Source organism: Zingiber officinale, chromosome 3A (genome assembly GCF_018446385.1).
Source record: "Zingiber officinale cultivar Zhangliang chromosome 3A, Zo_v1.1, whole genome shotgun sequence".
Classification (NCBI taxonomy): Eukaryota; Viridiplantae; Streptophyta; class Magnoliopsida; order Zingiberales; family Zingiberaceae; genus Zingiber; species Zingiber officinale.
Genome location: NC_055990.1, coordinates 33,162,757 through 33,174,722, shown reverse-complemented (window position 1 = coordinate 33,174,722; position 11,966 = coordinate 33,162,757). Strand labels below are relative to the sequence as shown.

General features: G+C 39.8%; 1 pseudogene; it reads left to right on the top strand.

Annotated features, from left to right (window-relative positions):
* Positions 1–224: 224 nt before the first annotated feature.
* LOC122050327 lies at positions 225–11,865 on the top strand (annotated as a pseudogene).
* The last annotated feature ends 101 nt before the right edge of the window (positions 11,866–11,966 follow it).

Here is an 11,966-nt window from a genome sequence, read left to right as displayed (position 1 = left end):
CTTCTCGTTGTAAAATAATGTACAAGAAAAAGATAAGGAAATTGCTTTCCCTCCTCTAAGTAAAATGATGCACAAAAGAAAAGTAAAGAAAATTACAGAAAAAGAGAAGAGGCATGCATGTGTGTGCATCGATCTTTTCTCCCAGCTCTCTATAAATTGCGCCTAGCTTCCCACGGACATTTTATCCATCCAACTAATTATTCCAAAACTGTCAGCAATTAATCATGGGTCTTCCCCTCTTGGTGCCCTTCATCCACCCTGACTTCCATCAAGTGTTCGAGAGAATGCCTCTGGGCGACAAGCTCAGCTTCCTCGTAATGATCATCGTTAATATGTACATTTCTAGCGTGGGACTTGATTGATCTCTCATGTACATTTTGTGCGCTGCATGCATGACAGTACGTGCACTCGCTGGACAGGCTGGGGCTGTGGCACAGGCTGCCGGTGTTCCTGGGGCTGACCTACTTGCAGCAGCGCCGGACGCTGCACAACAAGTACAACCTGCGCGCCGTCGGGGAGAGCGAGACGACTCCGTTCGGCCCCAAGGACTACGCGTACCGGACCGATGACGGGGAGTTCAATGACCCGAACAACAGCAAGGCCGGGAGCCATAATGCCTTCTTCGGAAGGAACACGCTCCCTCAGGATCAAAACGATCCAGTAAGTGTATAAGTAAGTAAATTCTTTCTTCAGGGAAGAGCGCCTTGAGCTTTTGAGACCATGCAACATGATCTGTGCATGTGTACGAGAAAGTAGTTGCTGTGTCCCCATCCGGCGATCGTGGCGAGGAAGTTTCTGAACCGGAGAGGAACTTACAAAGACACCGGCAAGCAGTTCAATCTGATTGCAGCGTCATGGATACAGTTCATGGTGCATGATTGGATTGATCATCTCGAAGACACTCAGCAGGTAAAACTAAGAATTATACATGTATAATATTCTTTGATGAATTAACAATATAATCACAAAGTACTTCCTGTGGTTTCATTATCATCACAAAGGTAAATCTTCATTTTGCTAAAAAAAAAAAAACTACTTACCTTATTTTTTTTCATTCTAAAAATGGTCTCTTTTATTAGTCCAGTCTAAATAGCACCAAAACTTCTCATGATTAAAATTACTCCAATATTAAATATTCTTTTGCTAATATTAGGTCAGTTTTTATAAAAAAAGTTGGAGTAATTTTGGCTATGTTAAATAAAAAAAAGGTCACTTGGGAAGAAAATTTAGAATAAGTATTCTTTTAATAATTAAAAAAAATCGAGAACCTTCTTCTTGTTTTTGCAAATACCAAATATATTTTTTCCCCATTTTAAGTTTTAGGGTAAAATGATACAAATTTATAAAAGTGCAAAATTGAATGGAAAACAAAATCTAATATGATACCTTGCGTATCTTTATATGAGTGACGATGGATGAAATTCGATGTGAGTAATCTGATTTAATTAAAATCTAAAATTTTAAATTCCTCTCTCATCTCATACATAACAATTCTCTTTTCTCTCCTATATATAATATGGTACTAGATTGTAGAAACGAGTACCAAGATGATACTAATTTCTACAAACAAGCACCACCTTATTTGTATTCTTGGTGATGGTTTGTAAAAATCAGCACTACCTTAATATTCATTTCTACAAACTAGCACCAGTGTGGGTAAGTGATGTTAATTTTTACTGTAAAAATCAACATCAAGTGGTACACCAAGGCTATAAATCAACACCACCTTGGTGCTGATTTATAGAAACTAGCACTAATCGGTGCACCAAGGCTACAAACTAGCATTAATACTAGTTTCTATCCAAGTGGTGTACTAAGGATACAAACCATCATCAAGGTGATACTAATTTGTAGAAATCAACACCAAGGTTGTGTTGATTTCTATAAACAAAAATCAGCACTAAGTAGTGCACCAAGGCAATAAACCAACACTACCTTGGTACAGATTTCTACAAACTATCATCAATGCTGTTAAATGGTGTCGATTTCTATAAACCAACACTACAAACTAGCACTGGTGCTCGTTTGTAGAAACTGACACTGGTTTTGATTTGTAGAAATTAACACCAAGTGGTGCACCAAGACTATAAATTAGCACCAATGTGGTGCTAATTTTTATAAACCAGCGCAACCTTAGTGCTGATTTGTAGAAACCAACACTAAGTGGTGGACCAAGGCTTTGTAGAAATCAGTACCAAGTGGTGCACCAATGTTACAAACCAACATCAAGGTGGTGTTGATTTTTATATGCTAGCACCAATCGTCTTGATGTTGATTTGTAGAAATCAGCACCAAATGGTGCACCAAGGCTTCAAATGAGGACCAAAGTAGTGTTGGTTTGTAGAAACCAGTACTAAGTGGTGCATCAAGGCTTTGTAGAAATCATCATCAAGTGGTGCACCAAGCCTACAAACCAACACCAAAGTGGTTTTGATTTCTACAAACCAACACGAATCGTCTTGGTGTTATTTTGGTGCACCAAGGCTATAAACCAACACCAAAGTGGCGCTGATTTATAAAAACCAGCACTAAGTGGTGCACCGAGGCTTTATAGAAATCAGTACCAAGTGGTGCACCAAGGCTATAAACCAGCTTTAAGGTGGTGTCGATTTCTACAAACTTTGGTATTGGTTTATAGAAATCAGCACCAAGTGGTGCACCAAGGCTACAAATCAGCACTAAGGTGGTGCCCTTGGTGTTGGTTTTTAGAAACCAACACTAAGTGGTGCACCAAAGCTACAAACAAGCATTGATGTTGGTTTGTAGAAATCAGCATCATCTTGTTACAAACTAACACCAAGTGATGCACCAAGGCTACTGGTTTGTAGAAATCAACACCAAGGTGATTCTGATTTCTACAAATCAATACCACATTGATGCTGATTTCCATAAACTAGCACCAAGGTAGTGCTGATTTCTTCAAACCAGCACCACCTTTGTGCTAGTTTGTAGAAACAATCACCAAGTGGTGGACGAATGCTACAAACTAACACTAGTGCTAGTGTTGATTTATAGAAATCAGTACCAAGGTGGTTCTAATTTTTACAAACCAACACCAAGGCAACAAACCAACACCCAGGTGGTGTTGGTTTGTAAAAATCAACATCACCTTACACTACAAAAAACTAAGTTTTAGGGGCTAAAAATTTTCATTCTAAATCTACAACAAATTTAGTGACAAAAAAAGAAATCGTCGCAAATTAGCAACAAATACTATTTTGTCACCAAATTCATTGCAAAATAGCAACAAAATTAGATATTCATTGCAAACTTTGCGATAAATAACATATTCTTTATATATTTCAGAACGAAAATGAGATTCATTGCAAACTCTATGACGAATTAAACCAATTGGTGTTGGTTTTTACAAATTAGCACAATTTTACATGTAGGAGAGAGAAGATACTTGTTGCGCATGTAAATAAAAGAGAGATTAAAAAATTTAGATTTTGACTGCGTAGATCTTCTGTGTCGGATGCTGCCCACCGCCACTCATTTAAAGGTATGCAGGGTATTCATATAGTGCCCAACTCCATTTCCGTAGTAGTTTTTGCAACTGAGATGACTCGGGGCGCTTGGAATCACTCAAGACGCCTTGAGACATCTTAGTCATGGAAACAAGGGCATAAGTGGAGTCGAGCACCATATCTAACGCCTACTAGAATAGCTATTATCCTACGGATTGACAAGAGGGAAGATTAGAAGAGAAACTCAAGAAAAAAATGCCAAAAAGCAAGGGAAATTTATAGGATTTACCAAAAAGGCAACTTTGTTAAAATAAAAGAGGAATGAATCCTCATACAAATAGAGACATGTGTTTATATATATTCTTGACCCAAGATAAAGAAAAACAAAATCTCAATATATAGACCTAAATTCCAAGTTTGTAAAGAAAGAAAATAAATATTTCTAGAAAAAGAACTCTCTTGATAGAAATTAAAATTAATAAAATAGGATACTATTATAGATTAATTATGAACCATAATTACTAAGAATACTAAAAATACCCTAAATATCGTAAAAATATAAATTATTAAAAAATAGTAATAAAATTTTCAGAGGCGCAGTTGAGAGGCTGGATGATATAATTTGGGTCTGAAAATTGATGGTTACGGGTACCTAGTAACAAATGTAAATTTTTAAATTCTGCACACATAGCCACCTATAGAATTTTATTTTGAGTTTTGAGTCAAAAAGATATGATCATTTGAAATTTAAGAAGTAGTCATATTAAGTTGGACATGCATCAATATCACTCCTATAGATATACCATCGAGAAGGTGAAGAGATTATATATAGTTACCTAGAGTTAATTTGGAACTTTAACATCAACCTAAATTTCTTCCATAACTATTTCCATTAGTAAAATACCATAGACCTTGATCTCATTATTCTTGGTCTTTGATTATACAAATCTAAAAAAATATTTGTTTTCCAAAATATTGAGTGAGACAAAATAACTAGAGCTGTCAGACAGACCGATCTCAAAGGACGGATTAACCCATGGTGAGACGAGTCGACCCATGGAAAGCAAACCATTTAGCGAGGCGAAATGGACCGACTTGCTTAGCGGATTAAAAAAAAAATCCCCAATCCAACCTAACTCATGGCGGGGGGTTGCGAATTAGATGGACCAATCGATGAATCCATCAAAAAATAAAATAAAATAAAAAAGTTCGTGATGTCTTAGGTTGGTTTACGGGTTACTCATCTAGTTAAGGGAAATGTTCATTAATGGAAATGAATTTAATACATATTACTCAATAAAACATGTACAAGTTAAGAAGCTTATCATAAAGATAATTATACACCAATCTAGTAATCCCAATTGAATCAATGCGCTATAAAATAGCAGTAAGTGTGCTCTTAGCTTTAATGAATATGAGAGAAGCGTCAAGGACCTCAACGAATGTTAAAGGTGTACGTGCGACTACTTCAATATTTTCTCAATCCGTGGATCAACTTAAATCTGCTACAAGCTGACTTGTGTGAGTCATGAGTATAGGTCGATTGGTCTGTCTTGATCTATTTTTAAATGAGTTAATAAAATATAATTTAATATATTTAAATTATTTAGTAAGATAAATTAACTTGATAGATATAATCTAAATTGACGGCCCATCACCCGCTTGAGTGCATCGTGCATATTTATAGCCTTGATCCATCACATTGCTGGCTCTTAAATTTTTGAAAGATCTCTGGTGTGCTTTGGTTCATTAATTATATCATTTCTGACGACGCTTGTGGACTTAGATTGTCCTTGTTGCTCCTGCGAACGTGGCCGACCAATGTGCCCTTAAGTCATTTCGGTTCAATTGTACAAAAGAGATCCCCACACACAAAGACTTGATCACTGCCGGTCACTCGAACATCCGTACTGCTTGGTGGTACGTCAAATATATGCTCTAGTTGACTTTATATTAACATAAAAAAACTAAATTAAATGTTAAGATCATATTTAGTGAGTATTAGGAATAGAGTTTTATTTGATTAATCCGTATTGTAATCTATTGTTAGGGATGGAAGTGCCATCTATGGGAGCGAAGGGAAGAAAGAAATGGCGGTGAGGACCTACGTCGACGGCAAGTTGAAGCTAGGCGATAACAATCTCCTTCAGCACGATCCCGTCACCGGAATCGCCATTTCCGGCGACATCCGCAACAGCTGGGCCGGCGTCTCCACGCTGCAAGCCCTCTTCGCCAAGGAACACAACGCTGTTTGCGACGCACTCAAGGCAATGATAATTAATAGAGCGTTTAATTAATTTCTTATCAATTAATCATATCTTAAACGTAGTTTTTATTCTCGATCGATTAACTGCAGGCAGAGTATCCCTATCTGGACGACGAGGAACTGTTCCGGAAAGCAAGGCTGGTGACTTCGGCCGTCATCGCCAAGATTCACACCATCGACTGGACGGTGGAGCTCCTCAAAACCCACACTATGAATGCTGCCATGCATGCCAACTGGTAATGTATATCAGTCCTGACATGTCAAATTCTTTAGCAGTTTCAACAGAAACACACATTAATTAACGCTGGTAGCAATGAAGGTATGGGTTGCTGGGGAAGTGGGTGAAGGAAAGGTTTGGGCACATTGGAGGAGAAGCCCTCGGAGGACTTGTCGGTCTGAGCCAACCGAACAACCACGGGGTCCCCTACTCCCTGACAGAAGAGTTCACCAGCGTTTACAGGATGCACCCTCTTCTTCCAGACTCTCTCCACCTCAGGAACATCAACACCACTCCTGGACAGAATAAAACCCCACAGTATCTCGAAGAGTATGCATGTGTACATTTTAGTTTTGCTTGATAAGAATATAAGATAATGAACTGTGCAAATTAATGGGGGTGTGGAACAGAGTCAAGATGGAGGAGCTAGTGGGGATCAGAGGCGAGTCGAAATTGGCTGAGATTGGGTTCGAGAGGCAGTTGGTGTCCATGGGACACCAGGCTTGTGGCGCCCTTGAGCTGTGGAACTGTTGAAATTGGTAAGTATTTTGGTAGAGCTCTTGAGGAGAAATAGATAGTTTTTCTTGATTCTTAAACTTTTGATTACAAAGCCTTTATATAGACTTGAAAGAAACTTAGGGGGCAAGTAACCTAGCAACTTAGGGGGCAAGTAACCTTAGAAACTTAGTGGGCAAGTAATCTTAGTGATGAGTAAACTTAAGTGATAACACATTAACTTTAACACTCCCCCTTAATGTGTTGTCGGATTCCAAGTTTGGCTCGGAGCTGTTGAAATCTTTCTCTCGGAAGTGCTTTTGTGAAGATGTCAGATAATTGCTCCTCAGATCGACAGAACTCAAGTTGAATTTCTTTATCTTCAATTGCCTGTCGAATGAAATGATGCTTGAGTGCTATATGTCGAGTTCGATTGTGGTGAACTGGGTTCTTAGCCATAGCGATTGCAGATTTGTTGTCGCAGTGTAGCACGGTTCCTTCAATCTGATGGTGACCGAGATCAGCCAAGATTTTTCGAAGCCAAATTGCTTGTGAAGTGGCTACTGATGCTGAGATGTACTCGGCTTCCGCAGACGATTGTGCAACACTTTGTTGTTTCTTGGATACCCATGAGAATATTGCTGAACCAAAGGAGAAACAGTACCCCGAAGTGCTTTTCATGTCATCTAAGGATCCACCAAAATCACTGTCACAATATCCGACAAGATTAAGTGCGTGATTCTTCTGAAAGCTTAGACCGAGGTCAGTTGTCCCTTGAACATATCGTAAGACCCGCTTTGCTGCACCGAGATGAAAATGGCTCGGACTCTGCATAAATCTTGAAAGTAGACTTGCAGCATACATGAGATCAGGTCTAGTTGCTGTGAGATATAACAAATTACCAATGAGGCTACGGTAATAAGTGACATCCGCTGCTTTTCCTCCATCTTCCTTTTTCAATTTCTCCCCCATAATGAGTGGTGTAGAGACAGGATTGCATCCCAGCATGTTGAATTTCTTCAGAATCTTTTCTGCATATATCTTTTGGCAGATAAAGATTGTCTCTTCTTCTTGGTAGATCTCCATGCCCAAGAAATGTCGAAGTAGACCCATATCGCTCATTTCATACTTTTGAGCCATGTCATCTTTGAACTCTTCGATCATCTTCTCGTTGCTTCCAGTGAAAATTAGGTCATCAACATAAAGAGTGACTATAAGAACATCATTACCTTGCTGCTTGACATACAAAGTTGGTTCACTCTTGCTCTTTTCGAATTTTGTTCGGTTGAAATAGTTGTCGATCTCACTGTACCAAGCGCGAGGAGATTGTTTAAGTCCATATAGCGCTTCTTAAGTTTGTAGACTTTCTCTTCTTTTCCTTTGAGGATGAAACCCTGAGGTTGATCTACATACACTTCTTCCTTCAATTCACCATTGAGAAATGCTGACTTGACATCAAGCTGATAAAGTTTCCACCCTTTGCTGGCGGCGAATGCAATTATAGCTCGGATTGTGTCTAGCCGAGCTACTGGGGCAAACGTCTCCCCGTAGTCAATTCCAGGCTGTTGAGAATATCCTTTGGCCACAAGTCTTGCTTTGTGTTTTTGAATGGATCCGTCTGGGTTGTGCTTTACTTTGTAGATCCATTTAACACCTATAACTTCTTTGTCTCTTGGTTTATCGACGAGCTGCCATGTCTGATTTTTTTCAATTACACGAACTTCCTCCTCCATCGCTTTTTTCCATGGTTCTTCTTTGATTGCTTCAGCAAAGTTCTCAGGCTCAATTGAGCAATAATTGCATGTAGCATATATATCGCTCAATGATCTGTACCTTTTTGGAGTTGCGCTTGGGGATGAGGAGTTTGATGAAGTTGGATCAGTTGAGCTTTCTTCGTTGGGTTGAGATGAGCTTGAATCTGGTGTGCTTGGCTCAATTTCATCTTCTTTGTCAGTACTGATCAGAATGTCTTTCTTTTCAACTTTGTTTTCTTCCCAATTCCATAAAGCATTTTCATCAACTTGAACATCTCGGCTAATAATAACTTGACCCAGCTGTAGGTTAAATAGTCTATAACCTTTGCTCATGGTGCTGTAGCCGACAAAAATACATCTTTCGCTAGATTCGTCAAGTTTGCTTCGTTTCTGTTTTGGAATTTGAGAATAGCAAATGCTTCCGAATACCTTGAGATGGTTCACCGATGGTCTTCTACCACTCCATGCTTCAAACGGAGTCTTGTTTGGTATGGCTGTGGTTGGGCATCGATTAGATAAATAAACGGCTGTGTAGACTGCTTCAGCCCAGAAGATTTTGGGTAAACCTTTCTCGTGCATCATTGATTTTGCCATTTCAACGATTGTCTGGTTTTTCCTCTCGGTAACACCATTTTGTTGAGGGGTGTACCTTACCGTTAGTTGCCTTTCTACTCCTTCATCTTCACAAAAATTGTGAAATTCTTTAGAAGTGTATTCTTTGCCTCTGTCACTTCTTAAGGTTTTGATGAAGCATCCACTCTGTTTTTCGACGAGACTCTTAAACTTCTTGAATATCATGAATACTTCGGACTTCTGCCTCATGAAATAGACCCAAGTCATACGAGTGTGATCGTCGATGAAAAGAATGAAATACCTATTCTGAGCATGAGAAAGGGTGTCCATCGGCCCGCAGACGTCGGTGTGGATAAGTTCCAACTTTTCTTTAGCTCTCCATGATACTCCTTTGGGAAAGGTAATCGATGTTGCTTTCCAAACGCGCATCCTTCGCATACATGTTGCTTTCCTTCTATGTGAGGAAGTCCTTGCACCATACTCTTGCCAGATAACTCTTTGAGGCTTTGTAAATTGAGATGACCGAGTCGTCGATGCCATAAGGTTGATGTCAGGTAGTCCGAGGTAGAAGCTTGATGAGCTTTTAGGTCGGCATAATTGATGTTGAGAGCGAAGCTTCGATTGACCATTTTGATCTTTGTGAACACCTTTGACTTATCTCTCCTGTCAAATATAACACATTCATTGTTATCGAAGCAGAGCTTGTACCCATTTTCCACCAATTGTCCGAGGTTGAGTAAATTTTGACTCAAGCTCGGCACACACAAGACATTGTTGATGCAACTCGGTCCTTCCTTCGTCTCGATGGCGATTTTCCCAAGTCCTTTTGACTTTGTTTGCTCTCCGTTTCCAAACTGAACAGGAGCATTGATGCTAATGTCGAGTTCAGAGAAAATTTCTGAGATCGGCGTCATATGGTTGCTACATCCGCTGTCCAGCAACCATTTTCCTTGCTCCTTGTTGGTGGCCGTGTGACATACATAGAATGTTCCATGTGTCTCCTCAGCTGTTTGATTTTCTCCAACCTGATTTGCCTGATAAGTGTTCCTATTTCGGCAATCTTTGGCGAGGTGACCAAATCGATTGCATATTTTGCATCTCGATTGACCTTTGAACCAACAGTCCTTCTCGGAGTGATTTGGCTTATTGCAATTGCTGCAATTCGATGAGTTGTCTTTTCCTTTTCCTTTTCCTTTTGAGATACGTCCACCTCGTCCTCTTGATTTCCATCCAAATCGTGATTGGCCTTCTCGTTCGTTGTTACCAATTTTGAGCTTTGATTGGAATGCACCCTCTATTGGCTTCTCAGAATGTCTGGACAATCTTTGCTCGAACGATTTTAGGGACGCCATCACTTCTTGAACGGTGAGTGTTGTTAGGTCCTTTGTTTCTTCAATGACGGCAATAATGGGATCATATTTCTCAGGAAGACAGATGAGAATTTTGCGTACCAGCCTTTGATCTGTAATATCTTCACCATGAGATTTCATTATATTGACCAGATCAAAGATTCTGGTTGAGAATTCCATGAGTGTTTCTTTCTCCTGCATCTTGGCATTTTCGAAATCCTTGAGTAGTGATTGGAGCTTAATCGCTCTTACTTTCACATCTCCTTGAAATTCGCTCTGCAAGATCTCCCACGCATCTTTAGCCGTGTTGGCTCGCATGATTCTGGGAAATATAGCCTTAGTGACTGCTCTTTGAAGGATTGAGAGAGCACTTGCGTCGGCTTGTCGAGACTTCTCTAATTTCTTCAGACCGGCCTCATTGAGGGCAGTGGCTTCCTCGGGCTCTTGTACTCCATTCTCCATAATCTCCCATTGGTTAAGAGATCGAAAGATGATCTTCATCTTCACGTACTAGAAATCATAGTCTTCGCCATTAAACTCTGGAATGAGATGGTTGATGTTTGTTAAACTCGAGCTGGCCATGGATTTGGATTGGTAGAACCTGGACGCTCTGATACCAACTGTTGAAATTGGTAAGTATTTTGGTAGAGCTCTTGAGGAGAAATAGATAGTTTTTCTTGATTCTTAAACTTTTGATTACAAAGCCTTTATATAGACTTGAAAGAAACTTAGGGGGCAAGTAACCTAGCAACTTAGGGGGCAAGTAACCTTAGAAACTTAGTGGGTAAGTAACCTTAGTGATGAGTAAACTTAAGTGATAACACATTAACTTTAACAGGAACTACCCATGGTTCTTTAAAGATCTCATCGCCCATAACGTCGACGGAACAGAGAGGTCAGATCACGTCGACATGCCTGCTCTCGAGAGTACGTCTAACTACTGTTATCCTGTTTTATTGAAGTCGATCGATCTTTTTGTTTTTGTTGTATGATAATGATCCGGTACTGATTGATGAAACTGTATATACATAGTCTATCGCGATCGCGAACGGAGCGTCCCACGGTACAACCAATTCCGCAGGGGCCTGCTGATGATCCCGATTTCCAAATGGGAGGACTTGACGGACGACAAGGAAATGGTCCAAGATCTGCGCGAAGTCTACGGGGAGGACGTCGAGAAGTTGGACCTGCTCGTAGGCCTCATGGCGGAGAAGAAGATCAAGGGATTCGCCATCAGCGAAACTGCTTTCTTCGTCTTCATGATCATGGCATCGAGGTATATATATATATATACACACACAATATCATACAATTATTAACGCAATTAAATGCAAGACTATATCGATCATTATTTACAAGCGAATCAATATTTACAGGAGACTGGAAGCTGATCGATTCTTCACGAGCTACTTCAACGAGGAAACGTACACGAAGAAGGGGTTTCAGTGGGTGAACTCGACGGAGAGTTTAAGGGATGTGATCCAACGCCACTATCCCAGCATAGCTTCGACATGGATGAACTCCACGAGTGCATTCTCCGTGTGGGACGCTCCTCCCAACTCCTTCGATCCCGTTCCATTGCTCCTGAGGTTTCCCGGTTAAAAAGCGACGATCAAGCTATAAGATATACAGATTCAAGCGTGCTTAATTTGATGTTGAAGAAGACAAGTAATGTACGTCGATAAGGTTTCTGAATTCACTTGATTGTATTCGTGCAATAGATTAATTGAGTCGGTGTGTTTATTTCTTTGAACTAAGTTTGATATATAATTGTTTTAAATAAAAAATGTGTATTTAATTATTTTACCCGTCTATGTTAGTAGTCACGATCGACAAATCACTAAT